Source organism: Dipodomys merriami, unplaced genomic scaffold, assembly GCF_024711535.1.
Source record: "Dipodomys merriami isolate MVZ:Mamm:240054 unplaced genomic scaffold, mDipMer1.0.p SCAF_628, whole genome shotgun sequence".
NCBI lineage: Eukaryota > Metazoa > Chordata > Mammalia > Rodentia > Heteromyidae > Dipodomys > Dipodomys merriami.
Genome location: NW_027206211.1, coordinates 382,909 through 388,678, shown reverse-complemented (window position 1 = coordinate 388,678; position 5,770 = coordinate 382,909). Strand labels below are relative to the sequence as shown.

General features: G+C 35.0%; 1 non-coding gene across 1 annotated transcript; it reads right to left on the bottom strand.

The window, feature by feature from the left end:
* Window positions 1–1,695: 1,695 nt before the first annotated feature.
* Window positions 1,696–1,802, bottom strand: LOC138815163 (U6 spliceosomal RNA). The gene has a single exon (XR_011368195.1). It is a non-coding gene; the product is annotated as a U6 spliceosomal RNA (small nuclear RNA).
* Window positions 1,803–5,770: the final 3,968 nt, after the last annotated feature.

Below are 5,770 nucleotides of genomic sequence, written 5' to 3'. Positions count from 1 at the left end.
TATTGCTCAAGAAGTAATAGCATAGCAATTATTGCCGATGATGATTGTTTTCTGTCACAATTTGTCTTCAACACAGACTGTGTTGGTAACATTGCGTTATCATGCACAGAATTGAGCTTATACATTGAGTTTCAAAGACAGCCAAATTTCTTCTGTACTACAGTTCCATTTTTCTTTTTAAAAAGTACCAAAACTTTTAAATATCATCACTTTCTGTCTTTTAAGAATCCAAAAGAGAAATAAATTCACATTTAATTTAATAAATTCACCTTTACTTTTAAAGCAAAGTGCTTTAAAAGTAGGAGATGATAAAAACAGGCCCCCATGAAGTAAATTTTCTTCTACTTTTAAAATTATTCTGAAAACCTTGTGCTGGTTGGTCACACCCGTAATCTTGTTTACTTGAGATATCTACTCAGGAGGCTGAGATCTGTGGATAACAGTTGGAAGCCAATCAGGGCAAAATTATTTTTGAGATTATTTTTCAAAAAAATTTAATGAACTAGCAAAGAGCCAGGAGTGCAGATGTCGCTCACCAATCTAGAGAGGAAAGGCCTAGCAAGACCTTAAAGCCCTGAGTTCAAATTCTGAGCACTCCAACACACTTGTGTACCCGTGTGCACACACACACACATTTATTCAAAATACCCTCGTGTCAGTGTTTTGCATTAATTTATTTGTTAACAAGATTATATGGATAAAATAAGGGAAATAAACTCTTCAATCTCAGAACATTTTTATACATTTTTTATTTTAAAAATACTGCACATGAGCAAGGTAATGAGTACATTTCCTAACAAGCATTGTTACCTCCTCCTTTATTTTTCCCCACCATCCCTTCTCTCCCACCTCCACAAGTACACTCCACTCCTCCTCTCTCCTTCCCCTACCTAAATTGTAAAATTCATTTTTCATCATACGTCTTGTGCATCTCATTGTTACAATGGGTCAACCCATATCCCTATTTAAGCATTTTGTTGTTTTCTTCTTCTCCCCAAATTAGAGAAACGTATATACAAGATGTAGGCGCACCAACTTCAAATCCAGTGAAAAAAGGGGTTATAGCGTGGTTGAGGAACATATAAAGGAACAAAAAAAATCACATCGTACAGTATAAGTATGTTAGAAATAATAGCAAGATAGAATCACTTGTGTACCTATCTTGGTGTTCGTTTAGCTTAACATCATCTTATCTGGTCAAATGCACATAGCTTAAGACATTTTCTGATAATCCCGGACATATATTAGCTATTGAAAATAAGAGAAACCATGGGACCTATATTTCTTTGGAGTTGGCTTACTTCACTTAAAAATTTTTTTCCAAATCTTTCCATTTCCTAACAAATTGGGCAATGTCATTCTTTCTAATGGAGGCAGAGCATGCAATTGTATATATTTACCAGGTTTTCTTGATCCATTCATCTACTGAGGGGCATCTGGGTTGGTTCCATATCTTAGCTATGGTAAATAATGCTGCAATAAACATAGTTGTGCTGGTAGTTTTAGTATGGTCTTGTTTGTGATCCTTTGGGTAAATGAACAAAAGTGGGATTGCTGGGTCATAGGGGAGCTTTATGTGGAGTCGTTTGAGGAAACTCCATACTGCTTTCCAAAGTGGTTGAAGACTTTTACACTCCCACCAAGAATGCAGTAGGGTTCCCTGGTGGCCCCATCCCCTCCAGCATTTGTTGTTGTAAAAACATGGATTGCTTCACTAATTTTCAAGTCATCCTTGAGCAGGGGCCATGCTAATCTTCTCTGTATCATTCTGATGTTAGTGTATAGGCTGCCGGATTAAGCACAGAACATTTTTTATATAGAAGGTGTAATTTATTTTCTTAGTCAATTCCACAAAAAAGTAAGTTCAAAAGAATTGTCATGAAATTTTAGAATCATGCATTTCTTACATAAGCACACATTTTTGATGTTGGCATAATTTGTGGAGGGGAAGGGGAAAATGTTTAAATAGGGATACAGGTAGACCCATTGCAACAATGAAAGGAACTTTACAACTTTGGTATCTCTACTACTGCCATACCTGCAGATTGTAACTTCATTGCTTCTTTTGAGGTAAGTATCACTATGCCTGGGTCTGCTTGGACTGTGGTCCTCCTAACACAAGCAAAACATATAGCACCCATCAAATGGTTAGAGTTTCTGAAACTTCCTTTTTTTTTTTTTTTTTTTGGTCTGGGCTTGCCTGGAACTGCAATTCTCTAATCTCTGTTTTCTAAGTAGATAATATTACAGGTTTGAGCCACTTTATCCAGTAAAAGTATACAATTTCAAGATATCTTGATATTGCCTATATTTGTGCTTAACATATATAGCTAACCTTAATTTTCTCCCTCTTTTGTTTAGTACTCTGAGTTGAAAACATTGACTTTCTTGATATACATGGCTTTGTTTTGGGTGGAATCCCATCACAATCCAAAAAATCTTCCAAAAAGTTTATGTCAAGAATCTGGAAAAGAAGGCTTCAGGTTGGAAAGAAAACACTGATCCTTAACTTATAATTGCAGTATATTTATAGTGTTAGTCAATACTTTCTGAAGTATGAGAAGAGAAGGAAGACAGAAATGTGAAAGATGTCAGGTCTCTGTGGAATTTCTGTAGTTGTCACTTCATGTTATATTCTTCCTTAAAACTTGCTTTATTAAAAGCCTCTGGGTGGATATTTGTTGGACTGATTGGTAACCTTACCCAAGAAATGAAGCTGATTTTAGAAGGTTGATGATTTGGTAAATAAAGGAATGATGAAAATGAGAACAGATATTGTCACAGAATGAGCCGACAAGGTTCATTGCTGAACAGCAAAACAAAGCAGTTTCAAGTCTGATGATGCACATTGGAACATATATAGATAGATACATATATGTATACATATACAAACATATGTGAAAAAGTATATATGCAGTAGAATACAGAGAAAGTTTGTGTGACAAGTATTAAACTATATCAAACTGGTTGCAGGAAAGGTCCAGTAAAATATCAATAGTTTAGCATAGATTTTGCATAGATTTCTAAAGGATGAAAATTCTTCCCTCATTTTATACTTTACAAATATCCTTAGTATATTTTAAGTTTTTTATATTGTAGTTGGAACATGTATATAATGCTGAGAATTGGAATTACATAAAGTATGCAACATGAATAGGTCAGCCAGAATAGGAAAGTTCATTAGATTCTTATTTCCAATTAACCACCAGGAGAAAAGGAGTTCCAGTTCAGGTTTTATGTAGAGCACTGGCCTTGAACACAAAACGACCAGTCAGGCCATGAGTTTAAGCCTTAAGATCTACAGAAACAAAAACACAAAATATAACTTGGAGTTAGATATTTTATAATGAAGCATTTTTATATACTCTACATTGTTAGGAAGACTAGATTTCTGTGTTAGCTTTATAACCTACCATAATAAATGATATTGTCCATTTATTAAACAGAAAGGCTTACTCAGATTTATAAGTTTGAAGGTTTCAGTGTATGTTCAGTCGGTTTTATTGTTTTGGTGGCCTGTGACAAGACAATGTCAAGGTGAGGAGTATGACAAAAAGAAATGTTTTTGACCTAGAATGATTAAAAGAGAAAAGAAGAAAGAAGATGAGAGTGCATGTTCTCATAGGTTTTATTCTGAAGAACTTAATCTCCAGAAGAACTATTCAGTATTCTCCACAGTCTGGGAGGAAATGGAAAGTCATTTTTCTTTAACACATAGGTCTTTCTGGGGCATTGTAAATTCAAATGGCAACATCTTCACCAATGATAATGACTTGTCCAGGGGTGGAAGCAACTAGATATTGCTATAAATTCCAATCAGATCCTTTTTCTTCTCATACCATGAAAGCCTGCCACAATTCCCAATCAAATCCCATCAAAGATTCAAACATTAATGCTGTCCCAAAAGTTCTGTATGCAAACCCAGGTACATTCACTTCATTTAAGACGGCAATAGTATATGAAAATTTTAAGTCTTCCATAGAAAAAAATTCATATTAAGTGAAGTAAGCCGGTACCAAAGAAACTTAGGTCCCATGGTTTCCCTTATTTGCAATAACTAGTATATGTCTGAGTCAAGCAGAAAAGGTCAGATAAGTTGATTTTAGGGAAGTGAACCCTAATATATGTATTCAAATTTTTTTTTCTTTCAGGTGATTGTTTCTACACATTTATAAGATTATTTCTTTGTTGCTTTGTATGTCCCTCCCCCATGGTATAACCCTGCTTTCACTGTATTTGAGGTTGGTATAATTTGTGGAAGGGAAGGAAAAAAACAAATCGTTTAAATAGGGGTACAGTTGGATCCTTTGGAACAATGAGATGTACAAGTCGTTATATGGAAAAACGAACTTTACAACTTTGGTGGGGGCGGGGAGGAGGATTGCGTGGAGAGGGAGGGGGTGGAAGGATGGGAAGGGAAGGGATGGGAAGGGGAAACCAAGGAGGAGACTACAATGCTTGATAAGAAATGCACTCATGGGCTAGGAAGGTGGCTCAGTGGTAGAGCGCTTGCCTTGCATGCTCAAGGCCCTGGGTTCGATTCGTCAGCACCACATAAGCAAAAAGAAAAAAGCCAGAAATGGTGCTGTGGCTCAAGTGGTAGAGCACTAGCCTTGAGCTGAAGAGCTGAGGGACAGCGCCCAGGCCCCAAGACCAGACCCCCCCCAAAAAAAAAGAAAGAAAAAGAAAAAAAAGAAATGTACTCATTATCTTGCCCATGTAATTGTAACCCCTCTGTACAGTGTTTTCACTATAAAAAAAAAACAAAATTTTAAGTCTTCCAATTACGTTGTCACCAAGGAAACAATTACAATATTTCCTTAAAAAATATCTAGATTGTAGAACACTTTAATCAGAAAATTGAAGGAGTATCCATTATAGGATTTAATTTAAATATTTAGTCATTGAAATGGATATTCTATATCCACAACTTAGAGCCCTTTCAAAATACATAATTACAAACCTCATCCATTACCATCTTCCGTGAAGACAGTCCTTGCTGAAAACAAACCAAATGTGGTAAACCAATTAAAATGTACGCCATTGTCAAATGCTATTGTTTTAAAGCATGGAAGTGACAGCACAATTAATGCCAGTGAACAGCTGGTTCTAAGGAGTTTGGAAAGTGATTACTTTGTACTCTAGGTGGAAAAATCCACAGATGTTTCCGATTGTGCTTCGTTTTGGCATTTGTAAGATATATTTTGGAAAACACAATGAATGAAAGCATGTTGTTTTATAAAGATTTGCTGGCTGACAAACTAGGGAAAGAAAACTTATTGAAATGTTTCAAATGAGAAGACAGACAATAGAGTGTGTAAAATGTGGTATGCAGCTTTAAATACAGACTGAAGCAAACCAAAGAATGGGAAAAAATTTTTCCTTAAATGCTTTCTGGGTATATTGTGCTATACACTATAATGATGAAATGATCATTTCTTTGGAAAAGTCATGAAAAAACACTGTCACCTGTTCAATTTCTTTATAAAGTGAATCTTAAATGACAAGAATGAAGAAATTTAAATATGTTAATAAAACATTATCAAGTATTACTTTAATTTTTGATTAAAAGTTAAATCAAACTGACAGACTATTAGTCCATTAAGATTAATGTTTCCTGTCATATGTTATTTTCTTTTTGTTCCTCTTTTATGGGTGGTGATTTTTTTTTTCAGAAAGTCAACCTAGTCTTAACCATTACCCACAAAATTTATGCTGTCATAGAATCAGAAAGTTTTTTTTATTAAATTAAGACAATAGTAGGCTCATT